The sequence below is a fragment of the Hyperolius riggenbachi genome, chromosome 1 (genome assembly GCF_040937935.1).
Source record: "Hyperolius riggenbachi isolate aHypRig1 chromosome 1, aHypRig1.pri, whole genome shotgun sequence".
Taxonomy (NCBI): Eukaryota; Metazoa; Chordata; class Amphibia; order Anura; family Hyperoliidae; genus Hyperolius; species Hyperolius riggenbachi.
The window spans coordinates 273,141,390-273,160,115 of record NC_090646.1 but is presented as its reverse complement, the minus strand read 5'-3'; positions in this window follow the sequence as shown (position 1 = coordinate 273,160,115).

Below are 18,726 nucleotides of genomic sequence, written 5' to 3'. Positions count from 1 at the left end.
GTGATAAAAGATTAGAGTCCTCGTCTGGGTCATAGTTAATCAAAGTAAATGTTGAAAGTTGCAGTTTAATGCAGGCACTTGTAGCAAACGTATTTATATACATCTAGACTAGCTAGACTAGCATGGATTTATCTAACAAAACATCTGCTGTGGGTGCTGCATGCAACTAGCCTGGGCTATAATTCAGGGTGCGGCTATTTCCAGCACCTGAATCACCGGTATGTGGCCACAAACTATAGCATTGTACCTATAACTGTGCCAATACCAGGACACTGAGAAAGCTGACAGACTATAGGGGGCTGGCAAAAGCCCCAGGTAAGTACAAATCCTCTTGTCCCCCTGTCTTAGGTACAGATTGCCTGGAGAAATGATGTACAACAAAGAAATCAACAGAACTTTTACAGTTGCTGATGACAGTATGCCCCTCAATATTTTTAAAAAATAGATCCCAAATTAATTTTCAAAAATATCTAGCAAACGAAGTATTGTAAATGCAAAATGTAGTAGTTCTTTAACCTAAATAAACTTTTGTATGGGTAGTCATTGTATTTTTACATAATAATACAGATTAAGATGTAATGAAGAGTAATATATAACTTGTAATGATTTTTAGTATAAGTTACATAGATAATATTTATATTTGGTGACATTTGGCCAATAATCATCCTTTGGCAGCTGTTATGTTTAGTAATGCATAATGAATGTAAATATAAAGGTAAGATATACACAAAATGATACAGTTATTGCATATGGTAAGTGACAGTGTAGGTAAAGAAGTATATTACAATACCTTTAATGTGTTACAGCCATAAACAGATTACCATTACCTAAGCACAACCACACCCCAATAGCTCAATCAATCAATCAATCAATCAATCAATCAATCAATCAATCAATCAAAGATTTGCACACAAATATGCAGTGATTCATATTTTTGATAGGAACAAAATCTTCCATGGTGCTATACAGAATGCAATATACTGTACATTTACTTATGGGTAAAAACTACATACAATGGAATGGAAAGGAATCACTCCTTCAAAATATTCACATTGTGTTGCGTTGCAAACTGAAATGAAAAGACACACACACACACAAACTGGCGCTATACTTAGGGTCCGTCCACACTTGTGTTGCAGATTTTAACAATGCTAGGCATACTGCGATCTGCAAGGACTTCAGAAAAAAGACATCCTATAAAGCACTTTCAGATGTCTCCATTCAAGTACTGTGTTTTGGTGCCTTTAAGAAACACACTGAAAGATGATTTTTTTTTCAGAAAACACTTGTAATTAAAGCCAATAGGTGCATTTTTTGTAATGCACCAGATTGCATCTTCTAACAGTATTTTGATGGGTTTTTAAAGGAGCACTGTAACCCCAAAAAAGAAAAAATTAGTTTAACTTACCTTTCGCTTCTACCGGCCCCCCACAGACGCCCTGTGCTTGTGCTGGTACAAAACGATGCTTCAGTCCCCCGCCACGACTCACTTCCAGTATGTAAGACTTTAATGTCACAAGCCACTGTGCATTCGCAGCCCTCGCTCCCGCTGACGTCACCGGGAGCTTTCTGTGCAGGCACGGGCACAGGACGTCTGCAGGTAGTCGGTAGAAGCCCCAGGTTAGTTAAACTCTTTTCTTTTTGGGGTTACAGTTAGTGTTGGGCGAACAGTGTTCGCCACTGTTCGGGTTCTGCAGAACATCACCCTGTTCGGGTGATGTTCGAGTTCGGCCGAACACCTGACGGTGCTCGGCCAAACCGTTCGGCCATATGGCCGAACTAAGAGCGCATGGCCGAACGTTCCCCGAACGTTCGGCTAGCGCTGTGATTGGCCGAACGGGTCACGTGGTTCGGACCCGAACGCGCTCTGATTGGCCGAACTGTCACGTGGTTCGGGTAAATAAATACCCGAACCACGTCATATCTCCGCCATTTGTCTGTGGGTTTAGCTTTGGGTAGGCAGGCAGGGTAGTTCGCGCTCCAGCCACGCTAGCCAGGGTCCCCCCTGTCATTGTGTCACTGCTGGGAACAGTAGTACACCGCTTGCTCAGCCACACTATATAGCATTCTGTTTACTGCCACTCTGTGTACCTCGCTCAGCCACACTATATAGCATTCTGTTTACTGCCACTCTGTGTCTGCTGGGAATAGTAGTACACCGCTTGCTCAGCCACACTATATAGCATTCTGTTTACTGCCACTCTGTGTACCTCGCTCAGCCACACTATATAGCATTCTGTTTACTGCCACTCTGTGTCTGCTGGGAATAGTGGTACACCGCTCGCTCAGCCACACTATATAGCATTCTGTTCACTGTTCTGTGTCTGCTTGGAATAGTGGTACACCGCTCGCTCAGCCACACTATATAGCATTCTGTTTACTGTTCTGTGTCTGCTGGGAATAGTGGTACACCGCTCGCTCAGCCACACTATATAGCATTCTGTTTACTGTTCTGTGTCTGCTGGGAATAGTGGTACACCGCTCGCTCAGCCACACTATATAGCATTCTGTTCACTGTTCTGTGTCTGCTGGGAATAGTGGTACACCGCTCGCTCAGCCACACTATATAGCATTCTGTTCACTGTTCTGTGTCTGCTGGGAATAGTGGTACACCGCTCGCTCAGCCACACTATATAGCATTCTGTTTACTGTTCTGTGTCTGCTGGGAATAGTGGTACACCGCTCGCTCATCCACACTATATAGCATTCTGTTCACTGTTCTGTGTCTGCTGGGAATAGTGGTACACCGCTCGCTCAGCCACACTATATAGCATTCTGTTCACTGTTCTGTGTCTGCTGGGAATAGTGGTACACCGCTCGCTCAGCCACACTATATAGCATTCTGTTCACTGTTCTGTGTCTGCTGGGAATAGTGGTACACCGCTCGCTCAGCCACACTATATAGCATTCTGTTTACTGTTCTGTGTCTGCTGGGAATAGTGGTACACCGCTCGCTCAGCCACACTATATAGCATTCTGTTTACTGTTCTGTGTCTGCTGGGAATAGTGGTACACCGCTCGCTCAGCCACACTATATAGCATTCTGTTTACTGTTCTGTGTCTGCTGGGAACAGTAGTACACCGCTCGCTCAGCCAGAGTATATAGCATTGTGTTTACTGCCACTCTGTGTACACCGCTCAGCCAGACTATATACCATTGTTTACTGACACTCTGTGTACACCGCTCAGCCAGACTATATACCATTGTTTACTGACACTCTGTGTACACCGCTCAGCCAGACTATATACCATTGTTTACTGCCACTCTGATTCTGCTGGGAACAGTAGTACACCGCTCGCTCAGCCAGACTATATACCATTGTTTACTGACACTCTGTGTACACCGCTCAGCCAGACTATATACCATTGTTTACTGCCACTCTGATTCTGCTGGGAACAGTAGTACACCGCTCGCTCAGCCAGACTATATACCATTGTTTACTGACACTATATAGCAGACTATATAGCATTGTGTGTACACCGCTCAGCCAGACTATATACCATTGTTTACTGACACTCTGTGTACACCGCTCAGCCAGACTATATACCATTGTTTACTGCCACTCTGATTCTGCTGGGAACAGTAGTACACCGCTCGCTCAGCCAGACTATATACCATTGTTTACTGACACTCTGTGTACACCGCTCAGCCAGACTATATACCATTGTTTACTGCCACTCTGATTCTGCTGGGAACAGTAGTACACCGCTCGCTCAGCCAGACTATATAGCATTGTGTTTACTGCCACTCTGTGTACACCGCTCAGCCACACTATATAGCATTGCGTACTCTGCCAGTCAGTGTGTATATTGCTGGGATCAGTAATACTCCACTCACCGTCAACCACTATATGAGCTCAACATGAGTTCCCCAGAGACCTCCGCTGTGAGCAGCACTCCCAACAACAGCAACAGCCAACGCCCCACGCAAGCTATAACATCCACCCCAGCAGCCAGTGGTCAGCAGCAGCCCTCCCCGGAGGAGAACGTTGTGTCCATCAGTCCGTCGCCAGAGCGATTAATGAGGGCTGCCATTGAGGAGATGATGGGGCCTGATGTGGAGGAGGAGGTCTGGCTCAGGCCAGCATCCCAAGTTAATGTTGAGGACGATGAGGGGTCTGTGTCTGGGGATGTTGGGGTGGCAGAGGTGGTGGGTGGGTCAGACTCAGGAGAAGAGTTGTATGATGAGGATGATGATCGGGACCATCTGTATGTGCCTCAGAGTCCGACCCCGGAAAACATGTTGTATCGTGTGTTTAGGTACTAAAATCTGCGTTCCCTCCCAGTAGTGTTGGGCGAACAGTGTTTGCCACTGTTCGGGTTCTGCAGAACATCACCCTGTTCGGGGTGACTATATAGCAGACTATATAGCATTGTGTTTAATGCCACTCTGTGTACACGGCTCAGCCACACTATATAGCATTGTGTTTACTTCCACTCTGTGTCTGCTGGGAACAGTAGTACACCGCTCACCCGCCACTGTATAGCATTGTGCTCTGTGTCACTGCTGACAATAGTGGTACACCGCTCACCCACCACTGTATAGCATTTCTGTACTGCCACTGTACTGCTGCCAGTCAGCGTGTACTTTAAGGATAAGTGAAATGAGGAAGAAATCCGGTGAAAGAGGGAGGGGCAAGGGAAGAGGTGTTTCCCCTGACGGTTCACGTACAGGCCACAGGGGAGCACCCAAGAAAACCCACTCAATACTGCCCATGTTGTCCAGGACAACAACCCTCACAGATCCAAAAGAACAGGACCAGATAATTACTTGGATGACCTCTCAAGCGTCCAGCAGTGGGTTAAGCAGCACCAGCACATCACGCACGAGGTCCGAGTCCTCAGCCAGTTAAAGTCTGGGCTTTCTTTGAAGACTGCACTGAGGATGTTACCATGGCGATTTGCAAGGTGTGCAAGACCCGCCTGAGCAGGGGGAAAAGTATTAACAACCTCTCCACCACCAGCATGAGCCGCCACATTCTATCCAAACATCCCACTCTGTGGGCAAACGCGGCAGGACAGGGTACCACCAGCAACACTGCCTCCCTTGGGTTCACCAGACTCACCACCAGACCCGCCTCAGCAGCAGCAGTAGCCCAGCCATTGCGTGGTTCACAACATTCACAAACATCAGACGATGCTGACACTGTCACTTTCCGGACTAGTGCTCTTGAGGTCTCCCAGTGTTCATCAAACACAACAACCAACAGCCCTTCGGTGTGCAGCGCTACGGTTGAGTTGTCTGTCTCTGAGATGTTTGAGCACAAGAGGAAATTGCCAGCAAATGACCCCCGGGCCGTGGCAGTAACAGCCAGCCAGCATAGCCAAGCTTCTGGCCTGCGAAATGCTGCCATATCGAGTGGTGGAGACAAACAGCTTCAAGGGCATGATGTCAGTGGCCATCCCACGTTACGTGGTTCCCAGCCGCTACCACTTTGCGCGCTCTGCAGTGCCTGAGTTGCATGAGCACGTGGTCAGCTAAATAACCCGAAGCTTGAAGAATGCCGTTGCCTGCAAGGTTCACCTCACCACTGACACCTGGACGAGTGCGTTCGGCCAGGGTCGATACATCTCCCTTACCGCGCACTGGGTGAACCTTGTGGAGCCTGGCAGCGATTCCTCACCTGCTACGGCGCGGGTGTTGCCCACGCCGCAAACAGCTGGATAACAACAGCAGCACCTACCTCTCTGACTCCTTCTCCTCCAACGCATCTCAAAGCTGTACCTCATCCGGAAATGCTAACCCAGCACCAGCAGCAGTAGGATCGTGGAAGCAGTGCAGCACAGCTGTTGGCATGCGTCAGCAAGCGTTGCTGAAGCTGATCTGCCTTGGGGATAAGCAGCACACAGGGGAGGAAATTTGGAGGGGAATAAAGGAACAGACGGATTTGTGGCTGGCACCGCTGGACCTGAAACCGGGCATGAAGCTAGACACCTGGCACGAACTGGCAATGTACGCAATAGAGGTGCTGGCTTGCCCGGCAGCCAGCGTTATGTCGGAACGCTGTTTCAGTGCTGCCGGAGGCATCATCACAGATCGGCGTATCCGCCTCTCCACAGAAAATGCAGACCGTCTGACTCAAATTAAAATGAATCAATCCTGGATTGGAAACGACTATGCAACACTCCTGGACCCCAACCAAGTAACATGACCGATGAACATCTGGGATGGTTTAGCGTTTCCGGTCCCTGTTTATTGAACCTCTCATCTGTATTACATTTATGACTGCATGGCGGCAAAAAGCATTGCTGCTATATCCGCACGCTTTTTGTCCTCATGCAAGGCCTGGGTTGTTGTGTCTCACAAAGCGTGGCCTTCTCCTCCTGCGCCTCCTCCTGTTCCATCACGTGTGCTGCTGCTGCTGCTGCTGCTGGGTTACCGTTGCCGGTCCCTGTTTATGGAACCTCTTATCTTTATTACATTTATGACTACATGGCGGTACAAAGCATGCTATCCGCACGCTTTTTGTCCTCATGCAAGGCCTGGGTTGTTGTGTCTCACAAAGCGTGGCCTTCTCCTCCTGCGCCTCCTCCTGTTCCATCACGTGTGCTGCTGCTGCTGCTGCTGCTGCTGGGTTACCGTTGCCGGTCCCTGTTTATGGAACCTCTTATCTTTATTACATTTATGACTACATGGCGGTACAAAGCATGCTATCCGCACGCTTTTTGTCCTCATGCAAGGCCTGGGTTGTTGTGTCTCACAAAGCGTGGCCTTCTCCTCCTGCGCCTCCTCCTGTTCCATCACGTGTGCTGCTGCTGGGTTAGCGTTGCCGCGTGGTCCCTGTTTATTGAACCACTTATCTTTATTACATTTATGACTGCATGGTGGTACAAAGCATGCTATCCGCACGCTTCTTGTCCTCATGCAAGGCCTGGGTTGTTGTGTCTCAAAGCGTGGCCTTCTCCTCCTGCGCCACCCTCCTCCTGTTCCATCACGTGTGCTGCTGCTGGGTTAGCATTACCGGTCCCTTTTCCTGGAACCTCTTATATGTATTACATTTATGACTGCATGCCGACAAAAAGCATGTTACCTGTGCAAAGAAAACAGACATTTCCCGCATTTAAAAGACAGTTTTCCCTTTGAAACTTTAAAATCGATTTTCTCAAAAACTATAAGCTCTTTTTGCTAAAAAAATTTTTCCTCTTGTACCCACTCCCAAGGTGCACATACCCTGTAAATTTGGGGTATGTAGCATGTAAGGAGGCTTTACAAACCACAAAAGTTCGGGTCCCCATTGACTTCCATTATGTTCGGAGTTCGGGTCGAACACCCGAACATCGCGGCCATGTTCGGCCTGTTCGGCCCGAACCCGAACATCTAGATGTTCGCCCAACACTAGTTACAGTACTCCTTAAGTGGACAGGCCTTTATTCAACGAAAAAGTGGAAAACATAATAACATCCGTTGAAAAAAAAATACAACATTCAGGAACTTTGTTTAATCACCTTTTCATTTCTTGCCTCTGTTTCTTGGGATACTTCTTACCATGTTTACTCACTCCTCTTTACAGAACTGTTCAAGCTCAGTAAATGTGGATGGTGACTATAAGTAGACAACAATATTAAAGTCATTTTACAGATTTTTAATAGGTTTTGGTTTGGGCTCTGACTAGGCCACTCAAGGATATTTGTCTTTTTCTCCTTCAGCCACTGCTATATTGTGTGCTTCAGGCCATTGTGGGTGAGCCCTATTCTTATTAACACCTTTTTGGCAGAGAGCAGGAATGTGACATTTTGCCCCATCCATTTTCCTTGTATCCAGCAAATGTCCCAGCCCCTGCTGCGATAAATACCCCCATGTTATGGATTATAAACTAAGATGTAAGTATAGCAGTCCTTGTATTGAGGGTAAATAGTTTAAAACCATGAGGGTCTTGTGTCTCATGAATTCTTAGTGTAAAGATTCACTGAGTTTTGGTACTCCACACACAGTGGTGACCTGTACTGATGTGACCTGTGTTTGATCCTTTGCTGGCAGCATATTACACAGATTCTCAGTATAGTCCAATCTACTGTCTGACCTGTGGTGGCACACATCCCTGAGTTAATATTGACAAGTCTCATTCACTGGTATATGGAGCATAATTGCAGAAGTTTCTGTGGAATCCAATGAGAAAATATTGTTCAACCTGCACAAAAGTTTCTAGAATCCAGCCTTGACCTAAACGGTGAACTTCCTGTACTGCTGAGGGGCCAAAATATACATATTGCAGCTATAGCAATTCCTGTGATTTTTAATGGAAATCTATTGTCTAATTTAATGCAAAAATGTGAATAATACGAGGCCCTCTTAGAGAATAATCCTGGCATAAATTGAAAAACCTGCATATTAAATTCTCTCTGGAGCTGTCAGTAAAGCATTTGAGGAAGACTGATTCATTTATTATGAACTAGACTGACAGCTTCGGAAATTGCAAAGTTTTTTATTCCCCTGTAACCAAAATACTTATTGGCACAATCATGTTAATAAACAATGAAATCAATCAATTTAATTAGAACTGCAATTGTGCAGATGAGTCAAAATGGGTAGTTAACCAGATAGTTATTCATTTGGCTTATTATTTTCCTTAACGGAAAAGAAACGTTTTCTTGCAGTAGGAAGTACAGTATGTTTAGCACATTGAAACCCCAAATTTGCGGCTGGGATTTTTAGCGCCTGTACACACTGCTGCGCTTTTAAAATTGCGTGCGATTTTTAAATCGCAAGACTTTATGAGAATAGAATAGAAAAGGCACCAGTGTGTACAGATCTTCACGATTTTTCAAAACAGCCTGCGATTAAAAAACACATGCGATTTGAAAAGAGCAGCGCAAGCGCAGCAGTATGTACAGGCCCTTAAAGTGAACTCGTAGTGAAAATAAACGTCTAAGATAATTCATTTTATGTATTGTACGAATGATAAATAGAACATTACTAACATGGAAATGAGTCTGATATTTTTATTTTTAGTTTCATGTCTTAATTTTTAAAGAAAACCTGTAACGAAGAAAACCTCCCCTGGGGTGGGGGAGCCTCCGGATCCTATTGAGGCTTTCCCTGTCCTCCTCAGTCCCATGGCAGCAGAGATAAAGCTCCCCGAACAGCGGGGATGTAAATATTTACCTTCTCAGCTCCAGCGCAGGCGCAGTATCGGCTCTCCGCCTCGGAAATAGCCGATCGCTGTTGGGCCCCTCTACTGCACAGACGCAAGTCTCCTGCACCTGCGCAGTAGAGCGGACCCGACGGAGATCAGCTATTTTCACCTATCTCCTGCGCAGAGCCGCAACAGCGCCCCCGCTGGAGCCAGGAAAGGTAAATAAATCAGCGCTTATCAGCGCTTGTCAGGCTTGTCGAGGGAGGATTCAGGGACACTTCGGGGGAGCCAGTGCTGTAGTGCCTGCAGCTATAGGGTAGGGGGAAGCCTCATTGGGACCCTGAGACTTCCCCCTCCCGAGGTGAGTACCCCCCAAGGTAACTTTCTTTTTGTTACAGGTTCTCTTTAAGATTGTATCAGACTTTTACAGTTTCTTTTTAGAATCCACACTTTGCCTTGTTAATCTGGAAGAGAAGGGGAAGTAATGATCTTTTGAACTTTCCTACACTTAACCTCTTCCCCACTGCTGCTACGCATATCTACACCCCTTAAAACTTCACTTGCGCACAAGGGGTGTAGATATGCAAATTTGTTTGCCAGTATTCATTCACAAAGTGAAAATAAAAAACACATGCACAACACTTCCTGTGTACTGTTCACAGTATACAGGAAGTGTATGTGTACACTTCCTAACATGTAACTAACTCTCCACCTTGTTATCCCCTTCCTGACGTGTAACTCTAACCCTCCACTATGTTATACCCTTCCTGACATCTAACTCTAACCTCCTACCATGTTATCTTGACAGCTAAACTTAACAAGCAAATCCATCCTTCCGCTTCCCTATCCCCCAGCCTTCTTAATTCATGTCTAACTGTGATCATTGAAAATTCTGCTGTGCTTGGTAATCCTCTGTACCCACTTCTGTATTAAAGAGTAACCGTGACCAAGGATTAAACTTTATCCTAATCAGTAGCTGATTCCTCCTTTCCCATGAGAAATCTTTACCTTTTCTTAAATAGATCATCAGGGACATCTGTATGGCTGATTTTGTGGTGAAACTTCTCCCACAGTGTGATGTCATGACCATGGTCCTGACAGTTTGCTGTCTGTGAACCTCATTGCATTGTGGGAAATATTGACTTTTTCCAACTGCCAAGCAAGCAACATCTCCCTCTATACATAGGAATCTCAGTAAATGAACATTCCGTACAGATCACCCGGCAGAACTAAAGATGTCACCTCACCACCAGCGATACATTTCAGAATGTAAATCAGGGAGAGGACAGATTCTACAAGGGGTAAACATTGACTAAATAATTTTGTAAATAAATACTGTAAAAAATAAGCAATTTAATTAATTATGTTATTTTCACTACAGTTCTGCTTTAGCATCCACCTCAGGTAACCGGTGCTCCCATATCTGTAGTTATTGGCAGTTATTGATCTATGGCTTCTTTCCTGTAATACAGAACACAGAGTAGGGACACAAACACCCAAATATAGTGTAGTATGTACTGGTAGTTGAAATGAAGTATGATAGAGTAATAAGCTATACTCACAAAGCAGAATGACCTCAAAGGCAATCACTGTATAGGCAGGTGGGGAGATTAGACCTGACCCCACTCAGACTTAAGAAGTTGCTCTCCGTAGATGAGGAAAAAAGGGGGTGACACCCCACCACCAGGGGTGGACTTGATATAGCGTAGTATGAATACAGAGGTACCAAAAGGTTAAAAGTATCTAAAAAGTTTAAAACATGAGGATGCAGTGGTGGACTTACCTCCTCCAAGCAGACACAAAAATTGCCAATGTGATTGTCAAATACAACTAGTTTATTTACATACTCTGGTGGACAATGCAATACATTTCACAGGTTTGATCCTGCTTCATCAGGCAATAACAACGGAGCAATAGCATATGTGGCCAGTAGAAGAGCCAGGTACCTCTGACTTCTCTCCTGTAAGATCTGCTGTAATCTCCTGTAATAAGTACTGCTCTGTGCACACTGCCCTGCAAAAAGGGCTTCTCTTTGCCCTGAGGTACATGAGCATGAGCTGGGACTGCTGCTTAGCTCTGCCTCAACAGGCATATGCTGTGATCCTCTCCCCAGCACAGTATGACAACAAGGGCAGAGGTTGGAGAGTAAGGCCTCGTTCACATCTGCTGCGCTGAAAAACGTGTTAAAGCGCATGGTAAAAAACGCATGCGCTTGTGCGCGCTTTAGTCCGCGTTTCTGTGCGTTGCGCTGCGCTTCTTTAAAGCACGTTTTGCTTACTGTAGCAGCAGCAGTTGTCAATAAAACTTTGTTTTTGTATGTAAATGTATTTTTTTTCTCCAATTAGGGGTAAAAAACGCATGCGCTTCTATGCGCTTGTACGCGCTTCTATGCGCTAAAAAAGCGGACCCATTCACTTGCATTGCTGTGCGCTTTCCAGCTCAACGCACAGAAATGCCTGCAACACTACGTTTCTGTAACGCTGCTCAGCGCAGCGCATAGATGTGAACCAGCTACATTTAGTTACATGGAAAAATCAATACCTTGCTGAACGCACAGGGCAGTGCGCTGTGGAAAGCGCACAGAAACGGCCCTGATGTGAACGAGGCCTAAGTCTTGCCCCTGACAGACAAGCAGAGGTATTTGAGAGGTAAGTTATTCTTTCTCTCTTTACTCACTGCCCTGCATCCTGCAGCACTCTCTGTACCCCTCATAATAAAAATTTACTGCAATCTACTGTACATCACCACAGTGCCTAAAGTGAATACATGGGACACTACCACCAGGGGATTCTCTTCTCTTTTTTTGGGGGGGGGGGTCATGTATGAAGACAGATGCTCGGATTGTGCAGAGGATCTTCAAAGCAGCCAATCGGGAAGCTAAAGGTAGCAAAGTTCAAAATAGTTTCCCAAGACGGTGGCAATGTTCTTGTTCCACCTTTCTTTGGCATGATCTTAAAAAAACCTGCCCCAGTGTTTTTAGATCGTCTCATAAATTTAGCTGAGAGCTACATGTAACAGTATCCTCCTCCAGAGGGCCTAGCAATCAGCTACACGCAGCGGTTACCAAGGCAACCATTTGATGATTACCTGAAGCAGCAGCTAGACTGGACATTACACTGCAGTGTATGTTATTGTTTCATAAAATCTGACATCTTTTCACACTGATGCTACGTACACACATGCGACAACGATCGTTCGTTGAGAACGACGAACGAGCTTTTAATTGATGAAAGAACGACCTGAGTAAAGTTAGTTTTTAAATGTGTGTAACGATCTGATCGTTAGAACAAACGTTACATCACGTAAAGCAACTATTGCGCCTGCGCATAAAAATGAGAAGTTTCAGGGAGAAATAGTGAAATGCGCATGTCAAGCCTAGTACGAACGACCGTTTCCAACGATGTACTACTTTTGCAAACGATCGTCGTTGGTTAAAATCCGCCGAGACAGAACTTTCTTTTGTAGTGATTTGGCTCGTTCGTCGTTTGCCTTAATAGTCGGTGGTTTGTTTTTTGTAACGATCGTCGTTGGTAAAGATCGGGGAACGATCGTTACAAACGACTATAGTCGCATGTGTGTACGCACCTTAAGGCTCCCTGCACACTGCATGCGATTCCGCTTTTTAATTGTTTTTTACATCTGATTCCGATTTTTAATCTTTACTGCATGCTGCATTTTTTTTATCCATTTTTCTGTTGAATGTATTCAGGGAAAATCGGAATTGAAAATCGGAAACAGAATCGGAATCGGAAAACGGATTTGCAGTGTGCAGGGAGCCTGTGGGGCAGCTCATAGTACATAACAGATATTTGTTATAACTATAAGCTGTCTAAATAGCCGCTATTGTCTCTGTATTACCTAAAACTATATAGAAACGACTTCGATATGGGAGTTATTTCTAGAAACAAACCATAATCTTGGCAGCCTCTGAGTAATTTCATAAAAGATTAATAAAATATAAGTTTTAATTGCTCTTCTATAGTGTTCTATAGTGCTCTTCTATAGTTTAGAACTAGTATTTATCTACTTATATATGTGTTTTTTATTTCTAGATTAGCATGGGTGTCACATGTTCTCTAAATATCCTGGTTTCAGCACCGGAACACCAGAAAAACTTCATATAGCTATATATTGCTGTATATTAGTATGTAGCCAAAAGTTACAAATAATTACAGAAACACAGTACTTTACAGAGATTATAGCGAGCACCCTTTGGTGACTGCATATGGTGTCAGAAGAAGTTATCCCTTGGCTGTGGTTGTAAAGAAGGAATTGTACACACAATGATGGATTAGCCACACCTCATGCACACACACTCACACCACCCACACCAGAAACCATCCCCAGTTGCATACATGCATAAAACGGGGCTGGGAAATTTGGGTGCAGGTTGAAGCCAAAAAAAGCTTACCCTGCTCCTGCAAAAGTCCTGGCAGTGTTAATTACTATTCCCTCTCCAGGTCGCCGTCACACAAAAGTTAAAAAGTATACTTAGAATGCCGCGTAGTCACATAATCGCATGATGCAACCCCCCTCCTCCCACCGAAACTTATTTAATTAAATAATACATTTTTTTTTGTATTGTTCTGTGGTCCCAGATGTGCACTATAATAATTTATTACCACTTTATAACCCCAAAGAAAAGTTCCATGACCTACCATTCTCCATTCAGCCAGATATATATATATATATATACATACAGTGGGATGCGAATGTTTGGGCAACCTTGTTAATCGTCATGATTTTCCTGTATAAATAGTTGGTTGTTACGATAAAAAAATGTCAGTTAAATATATCATGTAGGAGACACACACCGTGATATTTAAGAAGTGAAATTAAGTTTATTGGATTTCCATAAAGTGTGCAATAATTGTTTAACCAAAATTAGTCTTTGCTCCACATATGTGTTTGTATTTTCCACAAGCGATTCTTCTTTTTTTTAACATGATTTTTCTGTAATTGCTGCAATTTACAACAGAATTAGTAGTGCATGGTATGTGGAAAAAAGTTGTCAGAGGAAACACATAAACAAAAATGCAAACAAAGGAAAAAAATCCCAAATCACAAGTGGCCCAATGACTTTGATTATAAGTGTAGCAGGGAGCATTTCATGCTATGCAGCAATACACGCGTGCAATTTTAACAAGTGTGCCCCCTGCCTAAGCATGCTGCTTGTTAGCAAAGAAATATAACAAGCAATGAATAACATAAAATTCTTAATAACATCCTCTCTGTCAGCAGGGCTGCTAGGAACAGGGATTTCCTGCCCCATCGTTCAGTCTTCTCTTGGTTTCTTCCAACTGACAAGTCATTACATCTACCCCTTCTTTGGTGTCCAGAGATGCTTCAGATACAGTATTGTGGGGTGATGAGCAATACCTCTGTCAATCATTCAGAGGCTAGTGCTTGTACTGGGCAATGTATGTTTATTGTTCTATCATTGATTTAACCTATAGAAATTCAATTGCTATACCGGTAGTTAAATAAGTGATATATACATTGTATTTATCAGTGTGGTGGTTAGGAGGTTACTCAGATACATTGTCCTGAGTACCAAATAGGTCTAAAACAATTCTAATTACAGCAAAAGCAGCACTCTTTAGTATATTGCTCAATAAGAAAACTACCGTAACAGAGCCAAAATCTCTGTCTAGTCCATCAGGATGCATTTTAAAAGACAGGACCATGGTCTATATGCGCATCTGGATTACAGTAACTGGCAGAGATAATGGAGAATGAGAAGCTGAAGTGTAACAGTGTGATGATAAATAAATGGAGACATATCTGGGACACACATACTGTATACTAAGCTACTCCAGCCAACGGCAAGACGACTGCTTTAGCCCTGTTTAAAAAAAAAAAAGATAATTCAATAAAATGTTCCTGAAAGTCTAAATTTGTACAATTAAATAAGGTACTGTGCATTTTTTTTTTCAAACATTTGACGTCACCACAGATCACCTCAGAAATTAATTAAGACATGCCATTTAAAACAATGAAATGTTTATTCAATGTCTCATCTATGCAATGGGTCCATGTATCTTTCCCCAGGTTTATACAAACAGGATGGCAGCTGAGAGATCCTGGCAGTGCAGGTTAGGGAGACAGATAAGTACCTACTGTAACTGGCAAGGTAATGTTTTATGTACATGTTGGCAGAGAAGAGGGCTTATGCTTGAGTGACACACAATGGGCCTGGTGTACTAAGACATCACTAGAGATCTCCAAGCATCTTTGCAAGGAATCCAGTAAGCCTAGACCGGGTTTTTTTCCTTTAAATATTAAACACTGCAGCCCTCATGTGAGTTATATTTAAACATAGATGGGGTTCCTGAAAGGCTAGTAAATAAGCAGTTTTATCACTGCAGTCTCAGTTATTTATAAACCTCTTAGCAACTGTAATGGTGCCCATACATGGTATCATTTTTCATTTTTTTTCGATTAGATAATTTAGTTCGATTATTCCGTTAGATCGAATATAAAGATTTTTCCAACATGTCCGATCGGATTTTTATTGAAAAAAAACGGGATAATCAATACTTTTTTTCTTGAACGAAAAATTATTCTTTTAAACTTTCATTCAATTTGATCGTTATGGTTGAATAAACGGGAAAATTGAATGTTTTTATTGTACCATGTATGGGCACCTTAACATAAATCAAAGCACCCAAGTAAGGGTGGCAAATCCTAATCCCTTCACAGAAGGCAATATTTAATTATGCCAGTCCTTGCTTACTGGATCACTTATGATATCTCCATTTAAGTTGATTGAAGATCTCTGGAGATTCCTTTAGTAAATCAGTCCCAGTTTTTTTTCCGTCTGTGCACAATCCATTTTCCACATATAGACTCAACACATCTAATAACAAGTCCTTTCTAACCAGGGAAGTATCTACAAAGCATGCCCCCCCCCCCCCCCCACCTAAGTTCTAAGGTCAATTGCCCTCCACCTCCACAAGTGTGACCAGCCTAACCCCAACCCCCTTAAAAAGAGTGTTTAGCACAATAATCCCTCTCCCTCCCCCCCCCCCCCCCCCCCCACAGCAAGCTTGTCCAGTATAGTACCACACTCCAAAAAAATGTGTGCCCCAGGCAACCCCCAGTATAGATAATAAGAGATCACCACCAGAAGTTTGTCAGGAAGCATGGAATGGGCATTTGCTGGGCAAATCGAGATTAACAGAAAAGCCCTGCAGCCAATGAGAAGATATCTCACCACAAGCAGATAGTAAGGGGATCAGTGGGAGGGATTTTCACTCCATCTTGCGTGTTCTGTGTGACAGAGAGGGGCAGACAGGGAGAGAAGTGTATACTTTAGGGTATACTTTAGGGAGAGATCGCCTACAGTTAGCCCTAAAATCATAACAAAATCACACCAGCAGAGAATCTGCAGCAGCCCCAGCACTTACTCACCTCCCTGGGCTCCTGCGCTTCAGTTTTCCCTCTGTCCTTCGGGTCGCGCTGTAACCATAAAGTGAGATTGCCGGCTGTTGTCATGATGATAGATGGTGATCTCACCTGGGGGTAGCAGAGCCCGTGGCGCACACTGCTCTGCATAGAGCCTCCTGCGGCTACTTCCAAGTGTAGGTCGAGGTTACCGCTCTGAGGTGCAGTTTACTGCCCTGTCCGTAGCTCAGGGTTACCACCAAGGAGCTTAAAGAGAGTCTGAAGCGAGAATAAATCTCGCTTCAGACCTCCTAAATAGCAGAGGCATTTGTGCCCCTGCTAAAACGCCGCTATCCCGCGGCTGCACGAGGGTCCCTGTCCCCCCAAATCCCCTCCGTAATGCGGGGGAGCGCTTCCGCATTGGGGCAGGGCTAACCGCCGCAGCCCTGCCCCACGCGCGTCTGTCAGCGCGTATCTCCGCCTCTCCCCGCCCCTCTTAGTCTTCCTTCACTGAGAGGGGCGGGGGAGAGGCGGCGATGCGCCGCTGACAGACGCGACTAGAGGCAGGGCTGCAGCTGTTAGACCTGCCTCCAGTAGCGACCAAATGCACGACCAAGTCGTGCTGGGGTGGGTTTGGGGGCGAAGGGACCCCCTTTGTGCGGCGCGATAGCGGCGGTTTAGCAGGGGCACACGTGCCCCTGCTAACTTTGAGCTCTGAAGCGAGATTTATTCTCGCTTCAGAGTCTCTTTAACATAGGTTAGGACTGTGTGGACAGCAAGTTACTACAAGCAAAAAATGACCAGCACTTGCCGATTCTTAAAAAGCAGGTTATTTATTCACAAAAAGTGTGAAAAAAGTGTAGCCATGACATCCGGACTTCCAGAATGTAACTATAGCTCAGTAGTAGTAATAGCTCTTAGCTGCATACAGATGCATGAAGATCTCCTCAAGGATAGGTTACGACCTTCATTGCAGCCCAATTCTGCTCACAACGGACTGTCGCCGTTTCGAACGGATCAAGCTATACTTTGTTCAGACTTTTTGTGAATAAATAACCTGCTTTTTAAGAATCGGCAAGTGCTGGCCATTTTTTGCTTGTGGTTTACATCAAGTCTGTGCTAGCCACACGGACTAGACTTGGCACAGCCATTGAAGCAAGATAGGTGTGCTGTCCAAGAAGTACAAATAAAAGACAGCAAGTTACTTGCACTACCAGCTATAGCATTCCTTCAGTGCTGTTGTTCCACTAGGTAGGTACTGTACTAGAACTGTGAGGTACTAGAACTGTAGGATCACATTGTCCCTTAAAAGGGACCTTGAGCTCAGGCTAAAATTGTAATTTGGACTTACCTGGGGCTTTCTCCTCTAGCCTGTGAGGTCCCCTGGCGTCCTTCTGGCTCCTCTCCCGGGCCTGCTGGTGGCTCCGTTAATCAGCGACTTCGGCCTGAACTTCGGCTGCTGCGACTTCCTCTCCCGGTCCTGCTGGTGGCTCCATTAATCGGTGACTCGCCAGGCACACTAAACGTCATCACGCTGGCCAGCGTAAGAGTCCTGCACATGCACGATTTAGTCTTAACACTGACCAGCATGATGACATGACTTCAGGCCGAAGTTGCCAATTAGCAGAGCCACCAGCGGGACTGGGAGAGGAGCCAGGAAGATGCCGGGGGCCATTGTGGGCTACAGGGGCCAAATTGCAATTTTAGCCTAAACTCAGGGCCCCTTTAAGTAGCTATATTCTACTACCAACATATAGGACTGTCATTCTTGGGAGTGAATGTATGCTGCTTTAGTACTTATTTACTTCACTTCGACATTCAGAGCACTAGGCAGAAATCTCATGGTGTCAACACCTGCCTCGGGTCTTTGTGATGCTTTGTTTTAATTAAACAGGTCGGATATTAATTAATCTACTTACTGTACAAGTCCAACCAAGCAGTTGTGTTATACTGTGTCCATTGCCCACCCCAATAAAAATAATTTTAATTTCATTTTATTTTGACATTTTCACTCAGTGATCAACTGTTACTTCTCACGGCTTTTAGCATTCTACAGATAGAAAACATTTAAAGTTAGATACAACTTATTAGTAGCCTGTTTGCATGGTAAAGAACATCTCTGTGAAGTGCAGGCTCCTGATTGGCTGTACTTATATCACATGATGTTTCAAGCATCATGTAAACTAGTTGAACAATGAGAGCATGAGCAAGTTTGGAACAGCTCCATTGTGCTTGTTGCTGAATGCAGGCTCTTTTGAAAGCTTGA